This window comes from Heterocephalus glaber, unplaced genomic scaffold, assembly GCF_053883595.1.
Source record: "Heterocephalus glaber isolate CG9 unplaced genomic scaffold, H.glaber_assembly_v1.0 deba00001600, whole genome shotgun sequence".
Lineage (NCBI taxonomy): Eukaryota > Metazoa > Chordata > Mammalia > Rodentia > Bathyergidae > Heterocephalus > Heterocephalus glaber.
In genome coordinates, this window is record NW_028258372.1 from 25094168 (window position 1) to 25110590 (window position 16423).

At 32.0% G+C, this 16423-nt stretch overlaps 1 pseudogene; it reads right to left on the reverse strand.

Moving 5' to 3' along the window:
* Nucleotides 1-5635, reverse strand: part of LOC101696696 (26S proteasome non-ATPase regulatory subunit 5 pseudogene) — a 35365-nt pseudogene extending 29730 nt beyond the window's left edge.
* Nucleotides 5636-16423: the final 10788 nt, after the last annotated feature.

A 16423-nucleotide genomic window follows, 5' to 3' on the forward strand; every position in this document is an offset into this window, starting at 1 on the left:
TAGGTGTATATATATATATAATCTCAGATATGAAAAATTGCAAAAACAATAAAAATATCCACATAGTTCATCAGAAATCAGTAACAAATAGAGTCAGACTCTTGTAAACATCACAAAATGAAGAAGATTGTCAATATAAAGTATTCAACATTGTGAATATAAAGTATGGAACAAAAGAAGCTCTTGTAAGCTACGAGATGCTAATAAGACAACAAGAACATAAATTTTAATATGCGCATCATTTACATGGGGCTTTCTCAGCCATGGCACTATTGAGAATTGGTTCACTACAAATTATGTAACCATGTCAGTTTACTAGAAATGCTAAAACACAATATCACAGGCCAAGTACTTTAAACAACAGAACTACATTTTCCCACAGTTTTGAAGTGTGAAAGCCCAAGATCAAGATATCAACAGATACATTTGTTTCTGAGGCCTTTTTTGGTTAGCAGATGGTTAACTTCCTTCCCTGTCTTCAGTTTCCTTCTCTGGGCATAGTTTATTGCTCAGTGTCTCTCTTTGTGCCCAGAGTTCCTGTCTCATAAGGACAATATTTATATGAAATAAAGATCCATCCTAATAGCCTCATTGTAATTTAAACATATATTTAAAAGTTCAATGTCCAAATACAATCACATTCTAAGGTATCAGGGGTTAGTACTTCAACATAAAATTTTTTGGGAAATGTGACCCAGCCCATAACAGTACCAAAGAGTCCTAGCTCAATAAAAGTTTACTGCCAAGATTTTTGTGCTCACACTGGGATTATGAGTTTTATCTTCACTGCCCCAAGGTTGGGAGGATATAATTTTGTAAGTTGCTTAAAGTTGCCCTCCTTCTCATAAGGAATACTTGTCCACTTGTTGATGGGAGTGAAGAAGTCCTACAGAGAAGTAGCTGAGAAAGTGAGAGAAAAAGAATTCTCCAGCATCCAAATCAATTTCCATCATCTCTGGGCTTCCTCCTTTCTTAGCTGCATGGTATCTATTCTAAAACTCCCAGGGGATGCTTGAAACTCAAGATCTTCTAAATACTACCTTCTGTATACTACATTTTAAATTCACACATACCTTTAATTCATAAATTAGGCATACTTAGACAATAATCACAAAATAATAATAAAATGGAATAATTGCAACATGGCTCAATGAAAGTTTTATCAATGTGATCTTTGTCTCCCAAAATATCTTATCAGAGACAAAGGAATTTTTCATGTCTTCCACAAGACAGAATAAGATTTCATCACACTTCTGAGAATGATGCACAATGTAAGTTTATTTCTGGAACTTTCCATTTGATATTTTTGGACTGGAATTGACTGCAAGTACGTAAAACTGCAGAAGTGATCCAGTGAATAAGGGAAGACGAGTGTACTTGGCTTTGTCAGCTGATCCACTGCTTTTTAAATTCATTAAGTTTATTGCTACATTGTAGGTATACAATACGATGGCATTCATCATTGGAAATTTGTACCTTCACATGATATATCTTAGTTCTTATTTTTTCCCCATTCCTCTGACCTCCCTTCAACCCCTCCACCCCTTCCTACTTTCGAAGACTTTGTTTCTGTTTTTTCCTTTTCTCATATTTTTTCCTTTCCCCTCTTTCCTTTTTCCTACCCCTTCCACTTGCCCTTCTCCTTCCCCTTTGGACCATTATTCCTATTTCACATTATCTATTGCTTGAGTTGTTCAGTATCTGTTTTTTCACTTGCAATCACGAATGCTAGCTTGGACTAATCATTAATGATATGAATAAATTTTTGGTAAATGGAAGTTTAAAAATCCTTGTTTAAAAATATGGAATACCTCTGGGACTAAAAATTGTTCCCTGTTTAATCACGTATTTAAGACCAGGGAAACAGTTGCATATCATTTCAGTTCATTTTATTAATAAAATATCATGATGGTGAATTACTCTGTTAGAGATAATCCAACTTTAGGACCCTGAACATACTCTTCTGATAATTTTCCTGCCAAAAACATATAACTCCTCCAGTATTACATACATTATGTGTAAAGGTAACTGAAGCATTACGTCTTGTTTTCTAAATTCTATGATTGTATCTGAGGGATCCACAGAATGTCCAACAAGCAAAAAAAAAAAACTGTTATTCATTACAGTCCCACTTGCTTAATAAGAAATACATTAAAATTGACAATACCTTTCTATCTCAATTTATATACTTTTTTTCTTTTTTGGTACTGGGGATCAAACTCAGGTCCTTGCACTTACGAGGCAGGTGGCAGAACCACTGAGCTAAATCCCTGGCCCTCAATTTATATACTTTCTTAACATTTACTTGTACAGCTGGATTGACAAAGAAAATGACCAAATTTTATAGAAATCAAACAAAAAATGTCAATTACAAGCATTTATATCAAACTTATTTTGTAGAATTTGGTGTTATAATTTGGTTTTATAAAACTATAGGGAATGGGAAAATGAATTTAGTTGGGAAGAATTTAGTTGGAGCCAAGTTGAACTTGGCTGGAAATGAACTCAGCTGATTGGACTACTTCCAGTAATACAGCTGACTTATGGAAGGGAGAAAGCTTGCACTCTGCTAGTACTGGGCAGAGGCGTCTGCTACATAAAACTTTTAGTTAAACACCTTATCACAAATTGGTTCCATTGAAGTACATAAAATAAGGCCTTTTTAGTATTGTAATTTGTAAAATTTTTGATAAAATGAATATGTTTCCAACAACTAAGTTGGAATATGTACATATAAAACTCCCTGCAATGAATATATTCATTATATTCAATATGTGTTTGCAAACATGTACTAATAAAAATAAAAATTAAAAAGAATAAAATAATATATGCATTTGAACATCTTGTGCTCAAGATCTAATATCAGAACATCAATTTTTGGTGCCAATAAAATGCCTAAATATACTAATAATATTGCACTTAAAAGATATAAAATGCAATAGTATTAATTGAATCTTATTAAGATCTGTCATTTTGGTCCTTCATTATGGAAGAGTTCCAGCAAAAATATATAAAAATAATACTTGTTTATACTAATAATCAGGAAAAAATGTGAAATATTTATTTTATTATAAAAATAAGACTTTTAAATTTTGTCACTATTGGAATAAATGTTTTTCCATTTGATTGACAAGGGATGGAATGTGAGCTTTTACTCTGTTTTGTGTAACAAGAATCTAAGGGAGCCAGTTCTTTGGACTATGGTGTAATACAGAATTTTCATGTTAAATATTCCGATGGAAAATTTCTTGCAATAATTCCAATAAATAAGTTTCAGTATTAAAATAGTGTTCCATTCACTATTCCTTGTGTCTGCTAATGTTTTAAATTTTTGAATCTTTTGAAATATGTCCATTTGTTTTTGTATTAATGTGGGATGTTAACATAATAAAAACTTTATAAAGTATGTAACATAAGACCTTCTCATGTTTGGGCCGGGGATTTAGCTCAGTTGTTCCGGTGCCTGCCTTGCAAGCGCAAGGTCCTGAGTTCGATCCCCGGTACCAAAAAAAAAAGGGCTAATTTTTTTCCTGTATCCTCTCATCAGTAAGCTTTTATTTTCTTTGAAGCCGAGGCATTTTTCTTTCTTCATCAATCTTTAACTTTATTTTTGACATTTATTTGTATACTAATCATCTAAATTGTAATTGTAAAACTACTGAGTGTCTACAGCTGGATTTTCAAGACTGTCTACCATTCTAGGAACAAGGTTGAGAAGGGCTAAAGAAAATCCACTGTTTAGTGCAAATTTCCGTTTTATCATGTTTTTATTATGGCACTTATTTCCACTCTTAATTAGTCCCGGCCTTGCCTCATTCAGAGCATCTCTCATTCAAGTTGCTAGGGAACAATATTTTGTTATCTGCTGAGTGTGTTAAAGGTTTAGCTGTATTGTCTGCTAACCAGAGTATTTGTGAATACCTTATTGCTTCTTATATAAACTTTTGGACAGTCCCCTTGTTGCCTATCTCAGAGAGATATCTGTGTCTCCAGATCCTGAGACTTATTTCGGGTGTAGGGCATGGATCACTCTGCCTTAAATTTAAATTTCTTTAATTGGCTAAATCTACCACTCATTATATTTATACTTTTCAACTAGCCAATTTTGCTGATATATCTTGCCTCAGGTGATTTTTCTTCTATCTTTTCAATTTTGGGATGCTTACATTTTTAAAATTATATAATTCATTTCATGGCATTTTCAAGATATAGTAAAAATAAATATATGTCTTCATACTGTCATGGCAGATATGTTTATTTTCTGTCTAAATTTGGACATAATTTCAGGAAACATGAGATGATCTATTTTTTTTTTTTTTTTTTTGGTACCGGGGATGGAACTCTGGTCCTTGCGCTTGCTTGCAAGGCAGACGCCGGAACCACTGAGCTAAATCCCCGGCAAAAATTAGCTTTTTTAGGATACAAGGCAGAGAGCAATAATTATTTCCTCAGTAAGTACCTCACAAAAAAGGTGCAGATGCCAGTAATAATGTCTGAGTGAGGGACGTTTACCTTAGAACATCAAGACACGTGCAGTTCTCTGAACACGATCATTTGAGCACGTAGTTAAGAGTGGATTCCTGGCAAACTCTCACATCTGAAATAATTACACTTAACTTCCTGAAGTAAATATTAAATTGCATGATTTCAAGGCAGTGTAAATCAATGTATAGAATATTTCCCTCTACACTTTCAGATTTTCTATGCACTATATTCTCTTCAGTATATTAAAACCAAAATTGTCTCAAAAATACTGACAATTATATCGACAAGTAACATATCAATTTTACCTTCCAGGTTTTTTTTGGTGTCCTTAAACAAAAGGGAGGAGGAAGATAATACTTGACAGTGAAATCCATTAAAGATATATAGCACAGAACTTCTTATTCTCACTTTACTTTCTCATTAGTAAATGTGAATGGTGAACCAAAGATCTCCAGACATTTGAAGAAAATTTGAAATATAAAATATATCCAAAAGGAAACCATAAGTCTACACTATTAAGAGAGAAGAAAAGTATCAAATAAACTTCAACAACTTGAATATGTTAGCATGAAACAATAATATAAAATAACATTATATGATATAACATAACATAAGATTTATTTCAAAGACATTTTAAAAAACACATAAAAGTCACCATGCTAGGCATGGTGGTACACGCCTGTGATCTCAGCACTCGGGAGGCTGAGGCAGGAGGATCGCCATGAATTTGAGGCCAGCCTGGTCTACATAGTGAGTTCAAGGCCAACCTGAACTGCATAGTGAGACTCTGTCTCAAAAAAAAAAAAAAAAAAAGTCACCAAAAATTCAAAAACAGAAAGCTCAAAATTTAAAAAATATAATAAAGAATTGAGAGGTAATAAAGAATTAGGAGGTCAAGAAAACAGTACAAGCACAAAAGAAAAAATATATGAATATCTCACCTTCTGGTCAGTGGCTGCAAAGAGGATTGGTAGTACCAAGTTCGGGAACACAAATGAAGTTAGGCCTGAGAAATCTATCCCTGTTCCTCACACAGCTCCAGCAGCCAGTCCCCCTTAGCCTGCCTGGGAGCCCTGGCACAGACCGGTGCATAATCAATTTCTAGTTCCACCTGAGGTTCCATCCAGGACTGTTTGTTCTGTCCCTTCATTTTTGGCTATTTGCAATAACTGTTCTTTCTAATAAAAATGAGTGCATTAAAAATATTAAAGATAAAAAACAAACAAAGAATTAAATATTAAAGATAATAATATAGATTTTATAAATACGAAAAATCTTGTATTTCTAGGACATGTTCAATTTCTACACTTAGTTTAGCAGATGACAAAAATAGAATAAAAGAGATTACTTAGTAGATCAGTGAAAAAATTTAAGAGGGAGATAAATAATACATGAAGATGCAGAATTTACTAGAACATTCTAGAATAGAATATGTCTAAATCTTTTAAAATATGAAACAACATTGGTTTTACATATGTTCCTCTTTTATAAAAGTTCAAGACTGTGCTGAAATGTATGAATGACTAGCTTTTCACTTACTGTTAAATATAATAATCACAACTTAAAATTTATTGTTAGGTTATTTATACATTTATACTTGGAAAAATCCATTGTTTTTACTATATGGATTTAAAAAATCGTTCACTATACTTATTTCTGTATATTTTGAACTGTCTGTGACAATCTAATACAGTGTTTTAGGTTGACAGTTTCTGCACAGGCACTACTACTCCAGGATTTTTCACTTGTGAGAAATATTTCTAGCCTTTAATTATATACATTTTATGCATATTTTGCAAGCATTCATTCTTTAGCCAATTAAACCACTTGGTCCTGCATAACTCCAAATTTAACATTTCTTTTGGAGTGTGGAATAACTTAATAAATTGTAATGCCTTTATCTGTATCATGTGTTAAAAAATTAAACATATGTATACATAAATCAAGCACTTCTCTTTAATAATTAATGTGAAACACAGCTATTCCTAGATGAAATAATCTGTGCATTTTCCCCATAAAATATTTACCATTCTTTATATATTAGCATCAGCACTTGTAGATTGATTTCTCTAGATGATTGTCATCTGTAAATCAAGACATTGCTTATTGTTAATTATCTATGCAATGAATGATCAACCTTATATTTTTATGATAGAATTAGAAAATTTTTCTATTATTTATTATATTTCATAAAGATGATTAATGTAATAAATTTCAGTACTGTACTTTAAAAAGTTATACATCTTTACAATATTAACAATATAATGTTAGCTTAATAACAATGTATCAAAAACATCTCTAATTCCAAAGCATTCATATTAGAGACACCTGTGAGATGAAGATGACGAGAGAAAGAAAGGTTCTAGACAATGATTCTGGATACTGGCTGCATATGAGAATCATCTGGAACCAGTCTTAGATTCTGATCTCCAGGTTACGCTATCATAGTAAATGAAAAATCTCTAGTGATAGGACCAATATATAAATATTTAAAAACCTTCCAGGAAGGTAGAATGTATAGCCTATTTTAAGAACATAGAAGTACATAGGAGTGAGCAGATTCTTTGAATAGCAGTCTCCCTGAATTTTTCTCAATCTCTGGTAGCTACAATTTGTTGGTGAAGTCATAACTGAGGAAACTGGAACTTCCCATGGCTGATTTAACAATAACAATAAAAATGAATAGAGTCAAGGCATGTATAAATATATTAATATGAATGTAGAGGAGTGGAAAGATTTTGTGATAGATTAGTAATAGGCCTACATTACTTTGAACTTAAGGAAAGCTATAGTGGTTTTGCCCATGAGGGAAATAAAATTCTGATTAATGGGAGCACAATAATGAAGCAGGCTCATCTCACAAACATACAAATGTGTCCTAGGAGTAAACAAGAGGTATTTACTAAAACATTGCCTCCTGCTTTAGTTTAGGATGAGCTTTCGTAGACATCTGAAATTCCTCACTAGAAAATATCAGTTGATTTCCTCATATTCTGAGTGATGTATATTTTTTCTTTTACCCTGCAAAACTCATTTTACACAAAGTAATTAGAAAATTTGCAAAACCATTAGCCAAATTTTAATCAAGAGCAAATAAAAACAACAGGAGAAAGAATGTGTGAAAGTAACCCCATTCTCAATTTGGAACATTTTCACATGATTTTAATTTTATATTCAAATAACTTTACCCATAGTGCAAATTGACATACCTCATCTCATTTGACATAATCTCAGCCAAACCAGAAATTCACCTTAAAATTAAAGCATAATGACTCTAGCTATAGCTGCTTCTAAAGGTATCTTTTCATTTATGTGGCTTTATTATCTATAGATTATGTATGTTTAGTGGAACATAATATTTATATCCTATATGTATATACATAATTATTTTTAAAGTTAGGCTTTCCCTACAATCTATTGAGTACTTATGTTTTCCTCCTACTCATCATTTTTATTCTGATCTATTTGCTTATATTTATAAGTAACTGGAGAAAAAAAACATGAATGAAGAAGATTAGGAGAACATCTCTAGAAAGAAAAATCTACTGAGCACTAAATATTTCTCAAGTTCCACAATAATTGAAAGAGTTTTTGAAATGTAAAAGCTATATCATTATATGCACAGGCAAATATTCAAACATACTTTTTCATATCAGACCTTCATTTCACATGCTCTATCCTCTTTAAAATTGTTAACCCTGCCAACATAAAATGGGTTTTCCTTTAAGTAGACTCTGTATAGAAGTGAAATAATGAAGCTATGGGGTCATGATTTGGGATAATTAGAAAACTTCCTGTTAGAAAAGGAAACTGAGAATAGGTCTGAGAATGAATCACTTTGGGAGAAAATGCGGGAAGAACAGAAATATAGAAAACTGGGAATATTGAGAAATTAAGTAGTATAGCAAGAAAAAACAAAGAATGGTAGCCAGTGAAAGAATAGGAAAGTGAAGGTGAGAGAACATTGGACATGAAAGCAGACTCTCAGGCTGTGAAACAGTCAGAAGCCAGTGACAAGGGGTCCATATGGTGAGGGGAGTCTTTTGCAAAATTCGCTTTCCTTGTGAAAGCTAGAAGAGCAAGTCTGAATATAGTGAGACAACCTGAGAATCATGTAGTAGTTCATGGGACATAAATTAGTAGTGGTTTCATGCTCATATTTAACTCATTTCCAAAACTCAGCACTCTCATGGTTGTGAAGTATAAATATTTCAGCTATCTTTCTAACATGAAATAAAATGGACTCTTTATTAAATGTAGTAGAATGAAAATCTTTATGTCAGCATTCATTAAAAAAGAAAAAGAAAAATAAAACAAGTTGCGAGGTTACAAGGATGAAAATAGAAATAGAGGCTGCAGGAACAAAAGTTGATTGACTGCAATATTACTGAGCATGACATGAATTTTCACTTAAATTATTCATTCCACTTCCCAACTAAAACCTGAATTCACTAGAAGGCTATATAATCATCATTTTAATGTCAGTATTTTAATAAGCCCCTAATCAATTTTGAATTTCTCCTGTTTAATAAGTTTTCAACCTGGAAATTGGAAATCCTAGTAGTATTTTCATTTGTATTTCATGGAAATACAGGAGCTAAAGTCCTTAAGGAAAAAAGAAAGGGATGTGGGGGATTGGCATTAGTCAGGGTTCTACAGAGAAACATAATCAACAGAATGTGTGTGTGTGTGTGTGTGTGTGTTTGTGTGTGTGTGTGTGTATTACTGTTATGGTTGTTCTGAGTTTAAAATATATATTTTTTTAAATTTTGTATATTTTTTGTATTAAATTCTTTTATTGGTACATTGTAGGTATACAACACAATTACATTTCTCATTGGGAATTGTACCTTTACATAATGCATCTTGTTCTTCATAGTCTAGCATGACTTATGCATAGTGTAAGATATTTATAATATACTTTGAAATCTTCTTTCCTATTTTTTGATATCATTTTCATAAATTTCCATTGTTTTAAATTGTAAATTTATACATTTTTTTCTAGACAATAAATTATCTTTTAAAACTTTAACAGCCTTTGTCTTGGGGCAGATTGAGATCTAGAGGATTACTGAACAGATGGAACATGCAGAGATTTCCCATGTGCCTTCTGCCTTGCAAATGCAGAGTATTCCCCCATCAACCAACCAACTACACCAAAGAATTACAGTACTTGCAACTGGTAAAAATTCACTGAAAATCATTGTCAATGATCTTTCAAACAACTAGAAAAATAGAAAAATGTCCTCTATACTCACTTTTATTTCTAACTTTTCCAGACACTTTCATTGTCTTGTTGAGATTCATGTACTTTGGAGTCATGTTTCTTCTGCTTTAATAATTTCTTTTACACAAGGCATGGTCCTGCATTCCTTTAATCTCACTACTCTGGAGGCTGAGGGAGAAGGATCATGAGTTCAAGCTCAGCCTGAACAATTTATGTGACTTGAGACACTGTCTCAAACTAAAAATAAATAGAGGGAGTGTGGGCCAGGGATATAGCTCAGTGCAAAGACCTGGATTCAAGCACCAATGCTACACACAAAAATAATTTTTAGTCAATTATTTTACATGCTTTTCCTTCTTAGTTCTGTTTGTACATGCACTTTGTTATTTAGCCATTATTATTTAGGAAGATACTTTCACAGGGGATAGAATTATGAACTGATACCTCATATGCATAGTTTCAGATGAGAATTTACTTGTCCCCATTATCTTCTTCCTACGTATGTGTCTATATGCCTTTACTGTCTTCAAGATTTTCTGTTGTATGTAACTTTCACTTTCATTCTGAATTGACTAGGAAGCCACTGGAGGATTTGAGCAGTGGGGTATCAATCTCTCATGGGTAGTAACAGAATCACTATGTCAAACATGTATTAAAAAGTGACTAAACGAGAACAATGCTTAGTCAAGAAGTCTAGTTGTGTGTCAGTTGTAATGATTCATGCAAGAGAGGACAGTTGCTAAAAGAGGTGATGGAATTTTATGTGTCCATTTGGTTTAGTTACAGTCCTCAGTTATTCAATGGATATTGCTTGCAGATGTAATTAAAATCCCCAATCAATTGACCATTTTTTAATACTGGGGATTGAACCCAACCATTTTGCAATGAGCTATATCCCCAGATCATTTTTATTTGAGACAGCATCTTGCTAAGTTAAGTTGCTCAGTCTAGGCTCCAACTTGTGATCTTCCTGGCTCAGTCTTCCAGAAAGCTGCAATTACAAGTGTGCACCACCATACTTGGTGTCAACTGCTTTAAATAAGGGAACTCATCCCTGGATAATATGGATGGATATAACTTAATCAGAAAGCGTGAAAATAGAGCTGACTTTTCTTTAAAGAGGTAGAAGAAATACTGCTTATAAGAAAGTAGCTTTGACTGTGCACAGGGATTCCAACTAGATAGTGAACTTCTCTTCCAGAGAGGCTGCACTTCGGATTTCAGACTCTCACAACCAACCTCATAATGCAAGCCACTGCCTTGAAATCCCAGCCTCTCTCTCTCTCTCTCTCTCTCTCTCTCTCTCTCTCTCTCTCTCTCACACACACACACACACTCTCTCTCTCACACACACACACATACACACACACACGTACTGATTCTTCTTTGCTGAATCAGTGAATCCTGGCTGACATACAAGGTGAAAAATGATCATCTTGTGATACAAGTCTATAACTGGAAACCTATATTTATATAGGTACATACAGCATAAATTTGATCTCCATATTCTATAATGCACTAGGAAAATTGTTCGATAAGTAGAAATCTATATCATCATTTTAATGACTATATTGCCTTTTGTTCAATGAAAACCACTATTACTTCATCTATCAGGAATGAGGCTTCATTCCTGTTTCAATTTGTATTATGTTGATTTGAAATTGTTGTCTATATGTCTGTGTAATGTTATGTTAAAATATAATTTTAACTAATTTTACTGGTATTTTATAAACACTTAAGAAATAAAATATTTAAAGCTAAAAATTTTTAGGGTTAACATAACGTAATTACATTCTAATGTAACTATTCGAAAAATTTCTGTCTTTAAAAGTTTCTTGTTTTATAGTATATATTACTTATATTAAATTTATTTAATTCTATTAAAAATATTAGTGCATGTTTAGATACATATAGTTTATAAAGTTACACTATGGTTACTTTGGGAAATAATAAATGGAAAGGCTATGAACATTATAGGACAAAATAATGAAGTTTGCTCCTCCAAGGACTTTCTAAGATTAATCCAGAGACCACTACTTTGTTTTTTTTGGGGTATTGGGGATCGAACTTGGGACCTCATGCTTGCAAGGCAGGCGGTGGAACCACTGAGCTAAATCCCCAGCCCAGAGACCATTCTTTTTAAAGAAAATTAAATGACCCCAATTTCCTTGTTCATTTATTATTTATGCAATAATTTCCACATTATTTAATGGTTTGTTTCAAAGCGGAATGTGCAAAGTCCTTTATAAGTGAAAATATTACAAACCGAAGAGAGACTATCTGGTTGGCTTTTGAAAATATAAGAAGAGTTTTACAGCCACAGTGAACTCCACACCTCATTCTTAGCTTTCTGGTATTTCAGTGAGCAGGGTCATTTTATGAATTCAATGGTGTTTATGGCTTGATGAAGTCGTCTTCTACATATTAAAGATTACTGCAAGTTGACATTTCAGAAAAGGACAGATAAAAGAGGATGGGAGGGGTGGAAGTTTCTTCCTTTTTCTCACAGCTGTGAGGACTGTTAATAGTAAAAGACACTCTAAGAATATATTTCACTGTTGACAAGCAATCTCTGTTAAATGATGGCATGTCAGCATTCCGTGATATTTTGAAAGGAATGTCAGGTGCAATAGAGAAAAGCATCACTAGTTTAGTGGATTTTTAAAACAATACATTGCATTTGATTTCTGAATACATTTCATTTCATCCAAGCTAAGAGCTTAATTTCTTCTCATTCTTGAAAAATATTTTCTCTGTTGGAAGGTAGTTTCATTTTAATTTGGGTTTTTTTTCCTCCACATTTATTTACTGTTACAAGTAATTGAAATACTTTAACCCCTCAGCTACTACTGATCTAGGACTCTCTGCAGACTAACATGCACAGGTTGTTAGTGGATTAGCAGTTTGATATATGCAAAATTGTGTACTTTTGAAACTCTTCTAACATGCACTGCATTTTCTTTCCCTCTAAAAGAACAAATGAAATTAATATCCTGATTCTAAATAAAACAACTAAATGTACCATGATAAGAGGAATTCTTATCTTGCTGATTACTAACTATACCACTCAGGGTAACTTATTTGCATATACGTGTACGTGTGTATGTGTACAAATACCTACAAATGCCTTTTATTATAAAATGAAGATCCTACTATGAACTACATCACATTTTATTTTGTGGATCCGTGGTGTTGTTGTGAGGCATTTACAATATTGTCTGGCACACAGTACAGGCACAGTAAATGGTCTCTATTAGACATCATGCTCCAGTTGGGTAATTTTGTGCAATATTTAATCTAAAGATGGCACTAGCACTGCAGGCTTCATCATTGAAACTGATTTACTAAATCAATACTAGCCAGTTTTATAAAATGAACCCTTTAGGCATATATTCTTCAGTTTAAAAGTGCAGTTGGCATAAAAGAAAATTGCTTTGAAAGAAAATGTTTCAATATCTGGTTCCAATACCAGCTCTGTTATCAGATGGATATGTGACCCTGGGCAAATTACTTAGATTTAGAGAAGCACAGTCATTGAAACTAGTATTTGAAGCTAGTAAATTTGAAGTAATTATAATTAGAGAAATTGAAGTCAGAAATCATATAGCTAATTGGTGGCAAAATCTGAGCTTTCTATGCAGTATTTTGCAATTATACTACATTAATACAGTCAACAAATATTTATTGGAAACTACTTCACATACCAGTGAATCAATGTCTGTGTTTAAAAAAAGAATTTGTAAAGTCATTATGCAATGAACTTTTCAACTCTAAACTTTGAACTCTTTCTGTGAAACAAAATTTAAAAAAGAATTCTAATAATTTTATTCATTACATTTTTCAAAAAATTGAATTAAATTTTGAGCCAATTTACTTAAAGAATTGAAAACTTACAAGGCCTGGTATCTACCAGAATATAGAGAAATTATCTAGTTTCTCTGAGATTCAGTGTTTTGTTTGGAATAATTGGGATTATCATCCTGTAGTAGGGCCATGATACATAAGAGGGCTGATATAACTTGGACCACAAAGAACAGCATTTCACTAGAAAGGCTCAGAAGTGAAAGGTGATGGGGGTACAGAAATATTAGCACTATTTGATCACATGGGACCACATTAGTACAGAGTCTGTGATATACAGTTTATGAGGCATATCTTAAATGTTTGTATGAAAAGCATAACATTACTGCTAGTTTTCCTTCTCTACAATTACAGCGTATCAGGGCTGCATGGAGTCCAATTTGTTTAAAGAAATTTAGAGATAGATCTTTTTGGAAAGTTTTTTTTTAATTTTTGTATTTTATTATTTGGAAGCAAAACATTTATTGGTACATTTTAGATATGCGTAATGACAACATCCATCATAGGGAATTTGTACCTGTACGTGATATATCTAGAGGTTTTAATAGCTAGTTAGTAGCAGAGCTGGAGACATAGCCTTGTTCTCCTGAATTCTCATTATTTTTTGATTTTGTATGTGAATTAATAAGTAAAAATTCAAATATCATCTTCCTAACAACTGTTAGATTCTTTAGCACAAACCATCTTGAAACAATTGCTATATTGTTTTAAACTTTTAAGGCTATGTAGTTAGATATATTCAAATTTAAGATTAATATGTCTTTCTTGAGAACAGATACCTTTATCACCATGAAATGTCTATATTATCCATGAGTAATATTTCTTTAAATTAACTGTCTGGTATAAGTATAATCATAGTCGTCTTACTTTAGTTAAAGTTTACATTATGTAACATTTTGCACCTTTCACTTTTAACATTTCCATTTGCTAATGTTTTAGGCAAGACTTGTATAAGAACTATATGGTGAAGTTAGAAGATGAATTCTTGTATTTACTCTACTTTTATTATTCAATCTATTGATATTTAATATGATTATTGATATGGTACATTGGGTCCATTGACTGCTATCGTACCATTAATATTTGCTTTCGATTCACCCCCATGCTATAAATTATTTGTCTTTCCCCTTTCTTGATTTATTTTGGAATTATGACAATTTTTAATATAACATTTTTTGTTAACTTGTTTGTTATGATTATTATGCACTATTGTATATATTAAATTACCCTCAAGATTACCACATGCATTCAAGGGTTATTGCAGTCTAATATAAATTATTTCTACAACTTTTCTCACAGTGTTAAGACCTTGGAATGTTGTAATTCTATTTAACTATTCCTGCCTTTTGTGTTATTGTTATTATAAATGTTAATTTTTAATTTATCTCATATCCCACAGGACACTTTTATTATTGCTTTTGTTTTGCAGATGATAATCACTTATAGCTAGCCACACATTTACTTCTTCTGTTACTCTTCATTACTTTTTGTATTTTCATGGCTATGTCAAGTTATATTTTTAATATAAGGAAATTTCTTTAGTAATTCCTTTAGAATTGGCCTATTGGCAATAACTTCTATTTTCATTTCACTAACAGTTTTTGAATTTTAGATATCAGTATAATTCCAGGTTGAAAATGATTTTTGTTGTCCCCACACTTGACATTTTATTGTCGTTTATTTAATCAATTCCTGTGATGATACAATAGTCACTTTTATCACTGATCCTTTTCTTACATGTGCCACATATATTTTTATATACAAATATACATATTGTTGAATATGTATTTTTATGAAATGTGCATTTATTTCTGTTTTTCAAGTCTAAACATTTTTCTTAACATTGCCTTCCCAGTATTTGCCTTCTAGGATATGATTCTCTTTTCTATTAACTATATTGACTAAATCTATTAAGTTTTAAATTGTATAATGAGGTATTGCTTTATGTGACAAAATGCATGGATTTTAAGAATCCAGGTAGATGAGTTCTGACAACTTAATATATATGTATGTATAGATATCATTGTAGATGTAGTATACATTCATGTATTTTCATTACCTAAGAAAGCAATATGAGATCCATATTTAGTCATTCTTCAAAAAGACAAAGGCTTGCTAACATCTATAATTATAAGTAAAACTCCAGCAATATATACAAAACTGCATATATTTGTTTGTGTATTCATAGAGTATGCTTTCTTTAGTATTTAACATTTTTCACATCGTGTTTTTGAAATTCATCCTTATTGTGAAGTGCATCATTAGTTAATTGATTTTTATTGTGAATCATATTCCATTGTATAGTTATTCTTTTGATGGTTGTGGGTGTTGAGATTTATTTTTTTCTGGGTTCAGCTCTTAGCTATTTATAACTGTGGTATTTTAAAAATTATGAGTCTTTCTGGAGGCATAGGCTTACACTTTTCTTAGAGAAATCTGTTTAAGCCACCTTACCCTTCCCTTGACGATGCATGAGAGATTCAGTTATTCCATATGCTCCTGACAGTTGCAATTGTATTGTCTTTTGATTTTAATTCTGGTGAATGTGAAATGAGACTTCATGTGCCTTAATTATGTGTTTCCTTGGGTCACATTATCACATTGAATTCTGAAAATTTGTACCATTAAAGTAACAATTAATATAAAGGATTTCCTTATTTGTTGGTGTTATTGAGCTTCTTTTTTGTATATATTGTTTATTTACATATTTTTCTTTGCTGAGTTGTTCATTTAATATTTTGCTTATTTTCATGTCTGGGTGGTTTTTAAATTGTTGTTTTGTGTGACTTTATGTACTTTTGATATGGACCCTTTGAAGATATATGAACTATAAATGCATTTGCTTTGGCT